The sequence below is a fragment of the Cavia porcellus genome, unplaced genomic scaffold (genome assembly GCF_034190915.1).
Source record: "Cavia porcellus strain 051 isolate PalLab524CR breed Dunkin Hartley unplaced genomic scaffold, mCavPor4.1 scaffold_22, whole genome shotgun sequence".
Taxonomy (NCBI): Eukaryota; Metazoa; Chordata; class Mammalia; order Rodentia; family Caviidae; genus Cavia; species Cavia porcellus.
Genome location: NW_026947505.1, coordinates 7,586,545 through 7,604,705, shown reverse-complemented (window position 1 = coordinate 7,604,705; position 18,161 = coordinate 7,586,545). Strand labels below are relative to the sequence as shown.

At 33.6% G+C, this 18,161-nt stretch overlaps 1 long non-coding RNA gene across 1 annotated transcript in view; it reads left to right on the top strand.

The window, feature by feature from the left end:
• Positions 1–18,161, top strand: part of LOC134472220 (uncharacterized) — an 88,310-nt gene that overhangs the window by 15,881 nt on the left and 54,268 nt on the right. Inside the window, exon 2 of the long non-coding RNA XR_010042110.1 lies at positions 35–90. This is a non-coding gene — a long non-coding RNA (uncharacterized LOC134472220). The remainder of the gene's footprint in view (positions 1–34; positions 91–18,161) is intronic.

The following is an 18,161-nucleotide window of genomic DNA, read 5'->3' as shown; positions in this document are numbered from 1 at the left end:
CCTTCTCATGTGGCCTTGTTCTCTCTACCTCCAGTCCACGAATGGTGCTGACTCATGGGGAGAGGCTAGGATCTGGCTGTTCCAGTCCAGGTAAGTTTTTATCTATCCACCTGTTTTGTCATCTTCACCAATTTATTTTCAAACATATACCACAAACATATGTACTTTTATATACTGTAAGCCATAAAATATACTTAGGCATTGCTTTGTAAAATTGTTTTAAAGTTGCAAAGACAAAAAATGATGTACCTTTATGCTGCCTTCTGTAACATAAAATTAGTTTGACTAGTGTTCTGCCCTTTGGTTTGCTTCATGTTAACTTGAAACGTAATCTAGCAACACTTAATTTCATCAAGTAATTATTTTAGTGCTTTTATATGATAGATCTGTAATAATTTTTTTCTCATTTAACTAGCTTCACTTCGAAATAGCTTTACTTCATTTTACTGAACGTAAGATTCTTGGTTGGGAATTTCTTTTCTTTCAGAATTTAATAAGTCATTGACTGACTTGTGGAGTTCATTGATTTTATGTGAAATCAGTTTTTAATCTTAGTTTGAGTATCTGTGTATCTTTTATTATTTATATCATTCTGCTTTTAAGATGCATTTATCATATTTGAAGATACTACTCAAAGTCAGATTCAATCAAATGTAGTATCTTCAGTTAATTATTACTTGATGTCAGTCTCTGGGGCTTGTTTTGACCCTGAGATGGATTTCTTGGTTTAGCTCTGCCTTCACTATAAAACGACTTTTAGCCTGTCATTCATAGAGCTACTGGACCCTTTTTAATTGTTTACTACCAAAGTCTCCCTCATTTTCAGGAGCAACTTCAGACTTGGCTCTGTTTGTTGCTTGAAAAATAAGCTTGTAGCTCACTGTTTCTCTGGTCAAAGTCTATTTTTAACTAAATTCCCTGAGTCACTCACTGCTCCAGAGCTCAGTGTGTGACTCTAGCTCATTTTGATTTGTACTATGTCTCTGCTTCAAGAGAAGGACTTGGGCTGGAGCAACCATCTCTGACATTCTGAGCCTTCATTTCCCATAATAGTAAGTGTAAACATGCAGTGGGTCAAGGATGATTGGAACCCCGTCAGTCTACCACTGCTTTTGTGAGTTGAGTGAAGAGACTTCATGCACTTGTACAGAATTAGCTTCTGAAGACAGCGCTAGAGAGATGAAGAAATGTGACAGGGGACACATTGCTCCTTAAATTAAGGGGCAGAAAGAACTCCAATTTCTTGGTCTCATGCACACAGAGTAGAATTTCCAGAAAGTTGATCTAAAGGATCAAGGATGTATGAAAGTCTTTGTTTCAGGATTTGTCATTTTTCTTTCATCCTCCATAATGCTTATAGTGTAAATGTCAGATAGAGAAGGAGTCATTATTCATAAAGAGCAGAGGACCTAAAAGAAAAAAAAAAGAAAGATTATGAAAGAGAAGTCCATCCAAACATTGTTGAGTAACACAGCAATGCCAACAGCTCTACATCTCTATATTACTATACTGTTATAGAAAATAAACCAGGTGAGTAAGCCAGATTTTGCTTTTTCTGCTTGACTAACACAAACAGGACATTAGTTGGTAAATACTCATATTTAAATTTTCTTCAGAACATATCATACTTTAAAGACATCCCACATAGTGTAAACTCTCATTTTTGCTCCTAAACTCTCTTATTTTTTCCTCTTTATTTATTATTTTCTCATAAACAATGCAGTCCTCAGAGTCCCTTTAGCCCATAGCCATCATATTCTTTTATATTCTTTCATCTCCTCCAACTAATAAATCAATAAATCTTATTTTTACCTCTATAACTCTTAGGCACTCATTTTCTCCGGTCCTGTCTCTGCTGTCTTGAAGTGAGCCTTAATCAAATTTACTTAAATTATTGCAATCATCTCTAAATTAACCTCCATTTTTAGTCTTTCATTTTTTTCCAAGCAATGCAGTATCTGTAAGCATTTTTAAAGGCAGCCATTTGTAAAAGCTTACTTGTCATAAATCTTCTCTACTAATATATTTTCAGTGACTCAGTTTTCCGTAAACTATATAAAACACTGATCTTTCATAGTACAGCAGCATGGTTCTTCATAAACTCAGCTATGAGTAGCTTTTCTGTCTCAATGTCCTATCACTACGGAACACAAACCTAGTACCCTGGACAATGAGAAGACACTATTTTATTTCCTTTGAGAATTTGTATGTATAGTTTTCTATTCTAGAAATGCCATAATCCCCTTGCCAACTGAAGTACAACTGTCTTAAAAGTACCATGAAATCATGACCACACAGAGAAGCATTGTGCATCCTTCATTCACATTCTTCTGTTCATATTGACGTAGGCTTAAACTTATTTTTCTCCCCACTTAGAATATAAATCTTGGGACATTCGGGCCTTTGTGTGTGTGTGTGTGTGTGTGTGTGTGTGTGTGTGTATTTATGTTTGATCAATAGGTTCTTAAAGTAGTGAATCAGAGTTGATATTTAGCAAATGTTTACATAAAAATATACAAAATATTATTAGATCAGGAACAAGGATATAGTTTAGTGACACAAGTGCCTTCCCAGCAAGTGCAAGGTCCTAAGTTGATTTCTTATACACACTCCTTTCCCCCCAAAATATATATAGTAGGTCAACATGTGGTCAAATCAAAGCTTTTTAATAAGATAGCTTATATTAATATGTTTGTAATCTGCAAATTTCATTATGCACAGTTGTAACACATCCCAATTATAATTTTCATATTTCCAACGGTAAAATATAGGCCTACCGAAACAAAAACAAACAAAGGTATTTAATAGAAAATAAATAAATATTTGCATGCAGAAAGGATGAAGGAATAGTTTAAGTCTAGAGGCTTAGAGAATAACTTAAGAATTAATTTTATTATAAAATTATGACATACAATACTTTTAGGTACATTATAACAGTCAAGAACACAATAGATGTTTACTTATATTAACATCCAACACTGGGACATTTATAGCTTTCACAAAGAAAATCAGCCTTTTTTATAACTTGTTCTGGGCAAATCCTAAATTTTCTTCTAATTTTACAAGGCCACCTTATTGATGGTTTGGTTAAAGAAAGTTAGAGGGTGGCTCTCCACAATTCACATTCTAGAAAGTTGGTCTCAATTTGGCTATTTGAAAAAGTGGGTACAGAAAGATGTGATGTTTTCTGTCAAAACCATTAGATCACTGGGGACACTTGGAAGATGTCTGTGTATTTTATGAAGCACTCCAGTTAATTCTAGTGGAGTAAGTCACTATAAGCAGATCCATCTTGACCCTGAGTATTCACGTCTTCCCATCTTGCCATCTGATCTCTGCTTCAAATTCTTGTGCCATTCTTTTTCCATCTGCAATGACACTCTCATCATTAGCACCACAGAGAGGGTTCGACTGATCACAGACACTCTGACTCTAACACTGTGTGGAAAATAATAAATCGTTTTGGCTCAAAAAGGTCTTATCTACTTTGTTGTAACAACAGAATTCAGGTTAAGAAAATTGAAAAAAAGGAGAAACAGTAATTCTTCAAATCAAATTATTGCATACTTATCTATAAATATATTTTAACTCATGTTTTCAAATTGTATATTAAATTTACATAAATATTTCTTCTATATACAATATAGTATACAGATATATAGTGTAAATACAAGTTATACACTGTATATGCTATATGATATATATGATATTATATGTTATATAATATATACCATATAGAAGAAATATTTAAGCACATAATATATGTATATAATATATATACACTATATAGTACATAACAATATATATAAATACACTATATATAACAAGATATGACATATTATATAGCATGTGTGTATAGAAACAATATATGCAATATATAAATGATAAAGCTAGTGAAAAAATAATAAAGTTATTGTGCCGTTAAAGGATTTTTATAAATTATAGAATAGCTTGCATTTTATAAAGATAATTTTCATAAGTTGTAATGGAAATGCAACCACAACTACAGTAGCTATAATTCTAAGAAATTGCAAATAGTAGGGGGTCGGGGTGCCTGCATCCGCCTCCCCATTCCAGCTGTGCTTGGAGAACTGTGGAGTTCTAAGCAAGCAGGCAGGCGCCCACCCTCCCTGGAGCCCAGCTTATTTGGGATTCTCGCACCTTCTGGGTGCACTGGAACAGCTAGGCGGGTCTGGGGTACCTGCATCCACCTCCCCATGTGCTTGGAGGACTGTGGAGTTCTAAGCAAGCAGGTGCGTGTCACTGGTTCCAGAAGCCCAGCGGCCTGGAGGAACAAGGTGCCAGAGTCCCAGGAGTTGAGGACATTTAAGTGGATTTCCAACAGACCCTGTGGAAGATTTCAAATAACACTTGAAACACTTGAAACAAGAAATACAGGAAAATGACAAAACGATAGACCAAATTACAATCTCTAACCTCCAGCCCATCTCAGAAACCTTAGGAGCGATGTATATAGAAGAAAATATATGCCATACACCTCAAATATCAGACATTATAGCAACTGAAATAAACAAGCAACTCTAGGAAGCGTTAAAGGAATTCAAAATAGAAATAATCTCCCAGGTAAAAGAAGAAATGATAAAAGAAATGAAAGAGATGCTGAATATATCTAAAGAAAACACAGTTTAAAAATTGGAGGAACTAAACAAAAAGATAGAATCTCTAGATGAGCAATATAAGAAACAAACAGAATACATAAAGCAGATGCACAGAGATATATACGAAATCAAAAATTCCACTGAAAGCTGTAAAAGCAGCCTCAATGAAAGTGAAGATAGAATTTCAGATGTTGAAGACAAGATTGAAGCTAGTGAACAGGAAAGGAATGATCTTTTAAAAATAACAAAGAATCAGGAAATAACAATTCAACAACTGCAAGATGACACAAAGAAAAACAACATAAGATTGATAGGGATTAACGAAAAACAAGGGGATGACATAAAGGACATCAAGAGGATATTTAGATAAGTAAAAGCTGAAAATTTCCCAAGCATGAGTTTCAAAATTGACATCAGGTTCAGTGAAGCGTATAGAACTCCGAATAGTCATGACCAAAATAAAGCTACACCCAGACATATAATAATCACCATCCCAGAAATCCAACACAAGAATAGATTATTAAAAGCTGTCAGAGAGAAAAGACAGATCACTTATAAAGGAAAACCTATCAGAATTACAGCAGACTTCTCAGCACAAACAATAAAGTCAAAAAGAGCATGGAGTGAAGTATTCCAGATACTAAAGGAAAATGATTTCCAACCTAAACTAATGTAGCCTGCAAAACTATCATTCAAAATCGATGGTGAAATAAGATACTTCCATGACAAAGAACTGCTGAAGAACCATGATCACCAAGCCAACCCTGCAAAAAATATTGAAAGACAGATTAGATACACTTAAGAAAAAAACCACTAAGCAAAGCAGATAATTAAACAGAACAGAAAGATAAAGATGCAACAGCAGAAAGATAACATGTCAACAATAAACCAATATATAACAGTTATAACCATTAATGTAAATGGTCTCAATGCACCAATTAAAAGAAATAGACTGGCAGAATTCATCAATAAACAAAATCCAAACATATGCTGTCTACAAGAAACCCATCTAACCCAGAAGGATACTCACAGACTGAAAGTCAAACGATGGAAAACAATACTTCACTCAACAGGAACCCCAAAAAAAGTAGGAATAGCCATTCTATTTGCAGACAATGTGAACTTTAAACCAATAATTATCAGAAGAGACAAAAATGGTCACTACATACTGCTTAGGGGAAAACTTCAAGAAGAAAAGATAACTATCTTAAATATATATGCACCAAATTCCAGAGCACCCAGTTATACAAAACAAGTATTAACAGAAATGAAAAATCAAATTATTAGTAACAAATTGTAACAGGAGACCTTAACAAACCATTGACACCAAGGGATAGATCAACCAGACAGAAAATCAGCAAAGAAGTAACAGAACTGAATCACACATGTGAACAAATGGACTTGATAGACATATACAGTGTTCCATCCAACAACATCAGAATACACATTCTTCTCAGGAGTACATGGGTCATTCTCTAAAATAGACCATATATTAGCTCACAGAACATATTTAAATTAACGCAAAAGAGTTGATATTATCCCTTGCATGTTATTGGATTACAGTGCTTTGAAATTAGAAATTAATGATAAAAGATACTGCAAAAATCCCCCAAACACATGAAAACTGAATAACACACTCTTGAGTAATCAGTGGGTCACAGAAGAAATTAAACAATACCTAAAAGAAAATGAAAATACAAATACAATTTACCAGAATCTGTGGGATGCATCCTCAGAGGATAATTTATTGCACTGAGTTCCCAAATCAGGAAAACAGAACGAATACAAATAAATAACCTGATGATACACTCAACCACTAGAAAAACAAAAGCAAGTGAAGCCCAAAGCCAAAAGTTGAGATGAAATAATAAAAATCAGAGCAGAAATTAATGCAATAGAGACTAAAAAAAAATCCAAAGAATCAATGAATCAAAGAGTTGGTTCTTTGAAAGAATAAATAAAATTGATAAGCCCCTAGCCAACCTTATTAAAAAAGGGGAAGAAAAAGCTCAAAATCATGCAATAAGAAATGAAAAAGGTAAAATCACTACAGACTCTACAGAAATACAGAAGATCATCAACATCTGTTTCAAAACCTCTACTCTTAAAGGTTTGAAAACACAGAAGAAATAGACAGATTCCTAGAAACATATGAAGTGCCAAAGCAAGGTCAAGAATGGAAAACTGCTGAATAGCCCAATTTCTATTAATGAAATTGAAAATGCAATTAAATCCTTACCTACAAAGAAAAGCCCAGGACCAGCCAGATTCACTGAAGAATTCTACAAGAAATACAAAGAAGACCTAATGCCGACACTCCTCAAACTATTCAATGAAATTGAAAGGGAAGCGATCCTTCCTAAGTCATTCCCGAAAGCAAATATCACTCTAGTACCAAAACCTGAGAAAGACCCAAATAAAAAAGATAACTATAGACCTATCTCCTTAATGAACACAGATGCAAAAATCCTCAATAAAATATTGGCAAATAGGATGCAGCAAATCATCAAGAAGATTATACACCATAACCAAGTGGGATTCATCCCAAGCATGCAGGGATGATTCAACGTACGTCAATCAATAAATGTAATCCACCATATCAATAAAGCCAAATGTAAGAACACATGGTCATTTCTATAGATGCAGAAAAAGCTTTCAATAAGGTCAAACATTCATTCATGATAAGAACTTTACAGAAAATTGGAATAGATGGTATTTACCTCAATATAATAAAGGCAATCTACGACAAACTGACAGCCAGTACTATCCTAAATGGCCAAAAATTGAAGGCCTTTACTTTAAAATCAGGGACAAGACAAGGATGCCCCTGTCACTGCTCCTATTTAATGTAGTATTGGAAATACTAGTCAGAGCAATTAGACAAGAGAGAGAAATAAAAGGCATAAAGATAGGAAAAGAAGAAGTTAAATTACCATTATTTGCAGATGATATGATACTCTACATAGAAGACCCCCAAAACTCCATTGAAAGACTCCTAGATATAATAAATAAATTCAGCAATGTTGGTGGATACAAAATCAATACTCAAAAATCAATAGTATTCCTATACACTAACAACAAAATCACAGAGAAATAAGAGAAGCCACACCCTTCACGCTAGCAACCAAAAAAAAAAAAAAAATGAAATATTTAGGAATCACTCTTACAAAAAAAAATGAAAGACCTATACAGGGAAAATTATAATACACTGAAAAAAGAAATTGAAGAGGATCTCAGAAAATGGAAAGACATCCCTTGCTCATGGATAGGATGAATAAATATTGTGAAAATGGCCATTCTCCCAAAACTCTTATACAGATTCAAAGCAATCCCAATAAAAATACCATCAACATACTTCATAGATCTAGAGAAATCACTCCTAAAATTCATCTGGAGCGAGAAGAGACCTAGAATAGCAGAGACAGTTCTAAGCAACAAAGGCAAGGTAGGAGGCATCACAATCCCTGACTTGAAGTTCTACTACAAAACAACCATAGTAAAATCAACATGGTACTGGAATCAAAACAGAGCCAAAGATCAATGGAATAGATTAGAAGATACAACCACAACTACAAATACATTCAACCACCTTATTTTTGATAAAGGAGCCAAACATGTTCACTGGAAGAACGACAGTCTCTTTAATAAATGGTGTTGGAAAAACTGGCTCTCCATGTGCCGAAAACTAAAACTAGACCCATGCTTATCACCATGCATTAAACTAAATTCTAAATGGATCAAAGATCTGATATTAAAACAGAAACACTAAATCTATTGGAAGACAAATTAGGTAGAAACCTTGAAGACATAGGGGTAGGTAGAGAATTCATGAACAGGACTCAAACCGCATGGGAAATACTTCCCAGAATCAATAACTGGGACCACCTCTTAAAAAAGATTCTGTATGTCAAAAAAAATCTCCAACATAGTGAAAAGTAAACCCAAAAACTGGGAAAAGGTCTTAGGGAACTCCTCCTCAGACAAGGGACTTTTGTCTAAAACATATAAAGAATTAAAAAAATTCAGACTCCCAAAATTCAAAGATCCAATCCAAAAGTGGGCATCTGAGATGAATACACACTTCTCAGATGAAGAAATACAAATGACAAATAAATACATGAAAAAAATGTTCATCATCATTTGTAATTAGGGAATGCAAATTAAAACCACACTGAGATTCCATCTCACTCCTGAAAGAATGGCCAGAATCAAGAAAACCATCAACAACAAATGCTGGAGAGGCTGTGGGAGGAAAGGAACTCTCCTGAAATTTTGGTGGGAGTGTAGACTGGTGCAAACCATTGTGGAAGTCAGTCTGGAGATTTCTGAAAAAGCTGGGATTGGAAGTCCCATTTGTTCTAGCCATTCCACTTCTAGACATATTCCCAGAAGAACTGAAAGCATCATACCACAGTGATATATGTGTACCTATAGCAGCACAATTTGTAATCGCCAGATCTTGGAAACAACCCAAGTTTCCATCAACTGAGGAATGGATTAAATAACTGTGATATCTTTATACAATGGAGTACTACTCAGCTATAAGGAAGGATCACATTGAGATATTTATAAATAAATGGATGCAGCTTGAGACTATACTCATAAGTGAAATAAATCAAACTCATATGTATGAATACCAAATAGTTTCCCTATTGTAAGAAATGATTCAAATATATAAAAGTATGTGGTAATAATGATTCCCTATTATGTGTCTTTGAAGCCTTATAAAGTTTTCACTCATTAATTGAAATGGCTTTATTCTGAGCTGTTTGATATTATTGCCTGTGATGATACGAACAGCTATTTTGAAGAAAACAAGACATCATAATAGCTAGTGCTGATTTAATACCATCTTGTTTTGAAATCCCACCAAACTGTTGCCCTTCTGTCTCCATTGGTTTTATCATGTTGTATCTTACTAGATTTTATTATATGTGATAGTATAAACAAAAATTTTTATAGGCAAAGAGATAATATAGAAACCATTGTTCATTTTCCATTAGCTGGTTCTAAATATCCTGTAATACTTTCATCCTCTTGAATGGTTTCACACTGTCTTGATATATTTGATGCTATAGTATACGAAGTTATATTCAAATATTTCAAAGAAAGAGACAATATGGTAACTACTATTAAGTCAGGTTATCTTGTGGTGAAGCACTGGGTTGCTGAAATTGTCATGCTTTAACCTGTATGGTTATGTTGTTATGTCCTCTTTTATCTCAATCTCTCCCTTTTTCATAAAAAAAATTTTTTATTTATTTTTTATTTTTTTTAATTAAGGGAAAAAATAAAAAAATTAGCAGGATATATTATAGTAACTTTTTTGATTTACTATTAATTTGATTTGAAGCCCTGTATTACTCCCACTATCTTGTTTTGACTGATTATACTCTGTTCCATTCTGTTTGATAGTATCAAGTTTGAGGGCACAGGCAATTTCTTTGAAGGCAATAAGATTCACTATGATGCCCATTCTGGTTTGATTATTATCTTGTTTTGAAGTCCTGTAATGTTTCCAATGTTTAGGTTTTATTGGTGTTGTTCTGTACTGTTTTGTTCAATTTTTTTATACCTAATGAGATAGGCAATTCTTTTTAAGGAAACAAGAGGCATTATGGAAACCATTGTTGATAATTTTGTATTCTGTTTTTACATCATGAGCTATGTCTACCCTTTGTTTTGACTGACTGCTTTGTTTTGTCATATTTGGTTTTATTCTCCTCCAAAAAAATTAATAAGAACTATGAGAGTAATAAAACCCAAAATGTGTAAATTTTGTTTAAAAAAGAGAGGGAAAAAAGTGCTCTAAAGGATACAACTGCAAGTGTGTTTAGGTGTATTAAGATAGATGACCATATTACTAAGTTTTTCTTGGATCACTGAACACAACTGTTTGCACTCTCACTGTTTGAATGTCCACTTTGTATGCTTTAATCCTGTAACTTGAACAACTATTATTAAGATGACAATATGTAATCTATTAACTAGTGATTTCTTACCATTTTTTAAAAATTCTGTGTTACTTATACCCTTATACTGTTTTGGTTTTTTTTCCTTTAAATAAAAAAAAAGAAATTGCAAATAAATATAAAACTGGGATAAACTTATGTAAGATACATATAACTATGTATATGACAATAAAATGAACTAGTGATGTAACAGATGCATAGAGTAATGGGCAGACTAGGCTAATCCATTATACTTTGAAGAGATAATCAGGAGCAAAGAAAGAGGAAAGAATGTCGTATTCATTAAAATGATGCACTGTGTAATTCTAAAGCAGATTGTCTACTAAGATTCACCAAAGAGAGCAAGACAATAAAAACAATGTAATCAATAATAAGTCAAGATATACGCTCTTTGGTGTTCTTGGAAAAGCAAACAGGGAAAGTCAAAGTAACCAAGTCATACCAAATGTGGTGGTAGAATTGTGGCTAGAAAGAGAAACAGAAGGAAAATTGATTATGAAGAGCCTGGAATAGCATGCTAAGATTTTAGGTGGAATTATTTAATTATCTGAAGAAAGATAATGTTTTGGTGATAGATTTTAGTTGAGTGTGATTCAGAATCCTAAATTTATCTTCTCTAAACAACAAGGTTTGATTTTAATGTAAATCTAGAGTGAATCATTTAGTTCAGTGCCTTTATTCTTTATTGAAAGAAGTACATAGTTGTTAAATGATTTATCCAAGTTTTTGCAGCTGCTTGTGTATAATATTAGAGGTAAAGAACATGGCTCTCATAATCTCTATTTAGCACTCTGATGTATATGCTACTATATTCAGTTCTTTTTCAATTTCCATGCCATACAAGATGACATAATAACAAAAAATAGGAGTTCCCGCTTCCTAATTGTTCCCCAGTAGGATTTGGGTGCTATGTATCAGCTAATGACAGATTTGCAGTATAAAGATGTGATTTAAAATTTATGAGACAATTACTAGAATCAAATCATTTTATTTTTAGGAATAAAAGTTCAAATTTTGCACTGTTAAAAATGATACTTTCCCTCAGTAATATATCATTTATCATCATATGTAAAGAAATTAAGAAGTTTTATGCTTAATAATGAGGCAGCTCTTATATAATGTCAGATAAGAAAATTTAGAAATCAAGTTGGTTTCAGTTAATTGCCTTTGCAACTTTACATACATCAAAACTACCAAAACTTGAAAGGAAAGGAAGGGTTTGTGGAAATTTTGGAGAATGTTCAGATAGATGTTGGGGGTTTATTTTGTGCGTATGGTAGTGTGTATTATGTATGTTTTCTCTACCTTGAAGGGAGTACCGATTATAAACTATCAAAAAGAAAACGTATGCCACTGATATCAGAACCAGTAGCAAAATGTGATAGTATTAATGAGAATACTGTAATCAACATAGAGTATTGATAATTCTCTGCAGCTATCCTATTTGATGGAACTTGGGGAAAACACCATCTTCTTGTTTATTAAAATGTTTCACCAAATCTGCCACAAAAGCAGAATGGAAGTAGCAAAAATAGAATATTTTCTGTTCTGTAGGATTTAAAATCTAAACTCATTTTCCAGTAGAAATTTCATTAAAAGTGCTTACTCTACTTCATAAACCTTCCACAAGTAATTCCTTTTCCTATTTCTCAAACAAAACTGCTTAGTCTTCTCTCTTCTTATGATTGCAAATTTGATGTGTTCATTCATGTAAACTTAACCACAAGCCTTCCACTCTGACAATATTTGTCTTCATAGCTACTTTTCCTTGCTCCAAACAAGTAGCTCCTTTTAAGTCAGTCTTTTTCCACAAGTTTCTGTCAGCAAACATATCTTCGAAGCTTGAAGTTAGTTCTCTCTCTCTTTTTTTAAATTAACCACCCCAGGGACACCAGTTAACTATAAAACATTCATTTACTCTGTGTATCCTTATTTCTCTGTCCTGCGATTCATTAACTCAGAAAACATTGAATAATCACTGACATTAATTTCAAATGAGACAAAATTTATTCCTAAATGTAATGAATTCTCTGCATTTTGTTTCTCAATTACACTTTAATTCCTTCTGCAGCATTGCTGTGTCTTTGTAACCCTGGTATTTCACAAACCAAAAAGCTTCATGAAAAAGCACAGCATATAAAAGGCTGGGTGGTAGACCCTGCTAGCCCTAACGAGTTATGCTACCCCTAGAGACAGTCTCATCCTTTGTGAACAGGGTTATTATGCAAAACTGGTTCTTAATTTGGAAGCAGAGACTAGAGAGAAATAATAAACAATATTGCAATACAAAAAACAAGGAAAAAAGAAATATAATACGACTTGTGATGAAATTCCTAAACCCACAGGAGCCTTTTAGAGACAACTTAGCAGGCATGTAGCCAGATGTTTCTAGAAGTCCCTTCATCATCGCCATTGGAATTAACTGTCTCGGAATGGTTTCTAAACCTTTCTCTACTGTCACTTGAGTGTATCAAACACATTATATTTATTTGCACTGCCTTTATGCTGACCATCACACAGGCACCAATAAATAGCATTGTAAATCCTTTTATACAAAGAACCACTAATACATTAATCATGCCATTAATTAACTTCACAAATACATACCATATGTCTAATATGGGACAGACCAGTGAAAAATAATTTCCAGGAGGTTTTTGCAGATTAAACAAAAACAAAGCTCAAAAAGTTAAATAACTTGCCCAAGGTCACAAAGCTAGTAGTTAAATACATGGTCAACTCCTACCAAAGTCCATGTGTTTTTCATTCCATTCCTGTGACCTCAAGGGGCTCCCGGTTTAAAGGAGGAAATCTACAACAACAAAATAAGTAATTAAAAATACAATGCAAAAAGAAGTTCTGCCTAAAATCCTTTGTAATATCCTTTTGTGTGACTCTCCTTGATATGCAAAATTCTTACTTAAGTAATTTTTGTCATTTCAAATCACTAGCCTGGCCCTTAAGATAGATGAAATCTGAGTAGTTTGCGAAATTCCTTTGCAATACTGTAGTTTAGATGCAGATTCTTTGCTGCTGGTGGAAAATATAAACATGTTTGGCCTTATTTGTGAATTTTAAAAGAGCTGGTATTTGTACTTGGAAAGTTTCAACATTGAAATTTCTGAGTAACCCTCTGGCCAGCCCTGAAGGAAGCAGGTGGCCCTCCCTTCCCTGTCTGTCTGACAGACAGGCTCCAGGAGGTGAAGGAGGCCTACTTAACTCTTCAGAGGGCAGTCTCAAACCACAGGTCTCATCCACAGCCCCTTTTCCTTGGCCTGTGTTCTGCTTTTGTCCATTGTGAGCATCGCTGTTAGAAGTGCCTATGGTTCTCTGCCTTAATGAAAAGATTCCAACTTCCCCCAGAGCAGTTGCTGTAGGGACAGCACCTCCTGCCTGTTTTCAAATCTTGCTGTCCCTCTGCTGTACAAAGTGGTCAGGGATGGAAATCTCTACCCTTCTGTTTAGCTTGAACTTCTCTTACTTATTAAGTACAACTTAGTAAGTAATAAATAATAAGTACGACTTGCTTACAGAGGGAGAAAAAGGGAAAAAATATTTGTTTTTATTTCATACTAGTATATGTAAGTGGTTGTATATACTTCTTTCTCCGAGCAGAAAAATAAACTGCACAAATTTTATTTCTAAAAGGAAAAATTATATATTTAAATACTATATCTTAGCTCAATATAAAAGGTAAAGAACTGTAAATCAGAAAAATGAGTGCTGGGTCCAACTAGAAGATTCCTGAAGAGGACACGGAGAAGCTGACGCAGTGTGAGGATGAGAAGAGAAGAAAGGGAGTCTTCAAAAAGCAGACAAGCCAAGTGAGGTTCAGGACAATAAAAGACAAGTGCCTGCATGTGGGGCTTTAAAGAATTAATGGGAATTTTATCTCTGGAAACATCAGATGGTAAAGGGAAATGTGGTTCAAGTCTGAGTGTCTTGAGGCCCTATTATCACTATAATTCTAAGAAAACAAAAACTTCCCAGCAAGGATAATTTTCCTGTATTTCCCTTTATTATTTTAATCAAGAGGAAGCAAAATGAAGGAGGTGAGCTCTGAACAATGACAGAAAAGTATTACTGATTTTATGACTAAACAAGGTGATCTATATTTGTTAATTCACATCAAACTTTACTTGCTTCTTAAATATTTGCTTTTTGAAGAAAATATTTAATTATTTACAAGATGTATGGTTTATTCCAAAGATAGTTTGGTACATACCTGAATAAGGTCATGTTTTTATCCCTGCAGCTGTGTTGGAAAAAAAAAAAAAATAGAGACATGCTGCAAAAATAGCAAGGTACACAAAACAGAACACAGGAAATTCATTGTAAGCCCAAGTATCATTAACTCATAAAATTCACACTCACTGAGAACAGCAAAGTGAGTTACAATATTTTAAATAACATCGTAATTTCATATCAAGTAAACTAGATTTTAAAGCTATAAATTTATATCTTAAATAAAACATAAATCTTTAAGCAGAAATATTCAAGCTGGCCAGCAAATATATCAAGAAGTAAAACTGAACAGTATATGAATATTTAGTGATTGATCTAGTGTTGTAGATTTTTGGGAAGAAGGGAATGATTTGCAAAGGGAATAAAATTTACTTAGGGAAAATAGATGTGTTTAGAAAATACAAAAATGTTAAAGAGTCAAACTTTAAAAATAGTCTTTTGGGTAAGTTTTAACGTATAAGAACTTAATACCATGATAACCACTGCTTTTGCTGTTGTTTTAATTTGACATTTACTACACTTAATGTATAATTGTGACAGTTCATCTAGATTATCAGTTTGATCTGTTTGTGAAAGAGTTGCTGGCCGAAACCGGACACTTTAACCAGGAGAAGCCTCAGCCAAACTAAGGAGCTCCTGCCTCCCCCGCACCTTAGAGATTTACCTGTAACCCTATACCCCCATCCCTAAGAACCTGCCTCTGGCGCCAAATGTGTGCCAATGGGCTACCTATGCATCCCTAATGCCCCTTGGGGTCCACCCCAGACAGAGGCTACTTATGAGCCTCACTCCACGGGTTAGTGTGAGAGCTTGTTCCAGAGAGAGATCGCTGGCCCCAGCGTGGAGATGCTGCGCCCCAGGGGCCGGGGGTGGGGGGGTGGGGGGTGGAGGGTGTGTCTCTCCCCTCATTCCCAAAATAAAGGTTACTTATATTTTATATTTCTTATCTTTGCAGCCACCGCCACCCACTCCTTTCACGACCCTCCTCCTTCCCTCCTTCCCCCTCTTCCTCCTCTTACAGTTTGTAAGTGTGTGAGTGGGGCACAGAGGTATGATCTAGGGTCCTATATCTGACCCCGGGTACTTTCCTGCCTAGAAATGTTCCCCTGTTTATTCCCAGCTGTCATCAACTGAGTAACTTTACTGTGCTGTGTTTCTGCCTTGGAGTTGGCTGGCTTTGAACCTACATCCTCTGACACCATGAGCCAAATTGAATCTTTCCAGCTTTAAATTGCATATTTCAGGTATTTGGCCCCAAGGCTGGCAAATTGACTACTACAGTAACACAGTAGGAAAATATGATTTGCTCACAATTAGGCTTTAATCTTCTTTATTTGCCTTTATAATAGGAATTTTAGAAATTATAAGGAAAAGAATGAAACTCTAGTTTAAAAATTTAGACAATATACATCATTTGATATCACTTATAATTTTATTATTTCTATTAATAACTAGAACATTATATAATTTGATCTATCATAAAGTTAGTGTCAATATTCCCACTTTCATCTGTTAGCATACACTTTAGTTTTTCCAATAAATCTTCACCATTGTCCTCTGTGTGGAAAACATGGTTTTGGTTAAGTTCCAAGTTACTACCATTTTTTCACCTTTAATTTTTCTAACACTGAAATACTTGTTCTTAAAGTTTTCTTCAACTTTTAGATCATCTATAAAATGTCACTATCTGCCACATTAAAATCATGTAGTATAGTTGTTTCAGGAAGGGTCTGGTTCTCCTTTTCCTCCAGCAATTCAATTAGAGTAGAAATTTTATTACTTCCCTCTCTTTTTCTTCTTTTTCTACTTTTTAAAGTCATATATATACATATATTCTGTAATTCCTCAATAGACTTTAAGGATTTTGGAAGTAAAAGCATTTGCTTTAGTTTAGTTTTAGATAGAGGAAATTTAGTAAATATTATACCATAAGTTTCTGAATTTAAAGGGATCTGGCAGTACTAATTTGATGCTTAATGTTTTTAAATATTAGTAAAATACTAAAAAATAGCCATAAAAATTTGGAAAGAGTAAATAGTAAAAGCCCTTCCTAAAGAAATCAGTTCTTAATAAAATAGTCTGTATAACTGAGTACTCATGTACCTTTTGAAATATATAAAGTGAAGGATTAGAGTTTATCTCTAATTAAAAAGCAGTATCACTCTTACATATATATACACACACATATATATAAAATCAGTGTGAGATAATGTGATTGAAATATAAAAATAGAAATTAATTTCACTCATGGCATAACTGATCATATCAGCAGCCTAAGCTTATCAGTCATTAAAATGTTTTAAATTTTCATTCTGTATTTATTTTCATTTTATTGAATAATTGTTACAGATAAAAAGGAAATGAAGACAAGAATGATTGATTGATCCAGATTATATGTAAATGAAAAAGAAAATGATAGATGCAGAAGAGAGGTACATCTGCCTTTATATTTCATGAGTTAAAGTTACAATCTAAGTAGATTCTTTAATGCTACAAAAATTAGAATGATATAAGTATATGGATGCGACTCGAGACTGTACTCATAAGTGAAATCAATCAAACTCACATGTATAAATATTGTATTGTCTCCCGAGGTAAGCAGAGTAAATAGGATCCAAATCTTCAATAAATATTGTGAAAGGTAAGAAACTGCTCAAAGGAGAAAAGTAACTCAGGGAAAGGAGAAGAGAAGGAAGGGAAAAGAAAAAAATGTGAATTTTTATATATACACAAGATAGCTAAATGATTATACTACTAATTCTATTAGTTCTTGGAACAAAACAGTTAACACTCAGGACAAAATCAATTTTGCATGTCTATGTCTGGGAACCTGAGTAACTCTTGAAGATAACTACACAAAATAACAATCTTTACTAAGTTCCTATCACCTTGTTTTGAAAACCTGTATTGTTATTGTTTGGGATTTTTTTGTTAATGTTGTTTATTTGTTTATTTTCTTGTATTTTTGCTTTGTTTTGTTTCTCACTCTTTAAAATAAAATTTAAAAATTACAATTACACAAGAAATATTTTCTTGTATTTTTGCTTTGTTTTGTTTCTCACTCTTTAAAATAAAGTTTAAAAATTAGAATTATACAAGAAACTCTAAATCAGACCAATGAATATCTGCTATAAGTGTATTCATATCATTGTTTAGAAATCTACATATTCAAATTATAGCTATTTTTAAAGTGACATTACAGTTTTTCTTTGTCATCATTCAAGTGCATAAAAGACAAACTGCGCCTAGAAATATATGAATTATCAAAGCTGAACCAAGAAGTTATAAAAAGCTGAAAAACCCAATCTCAGCTAATGAAATTAAA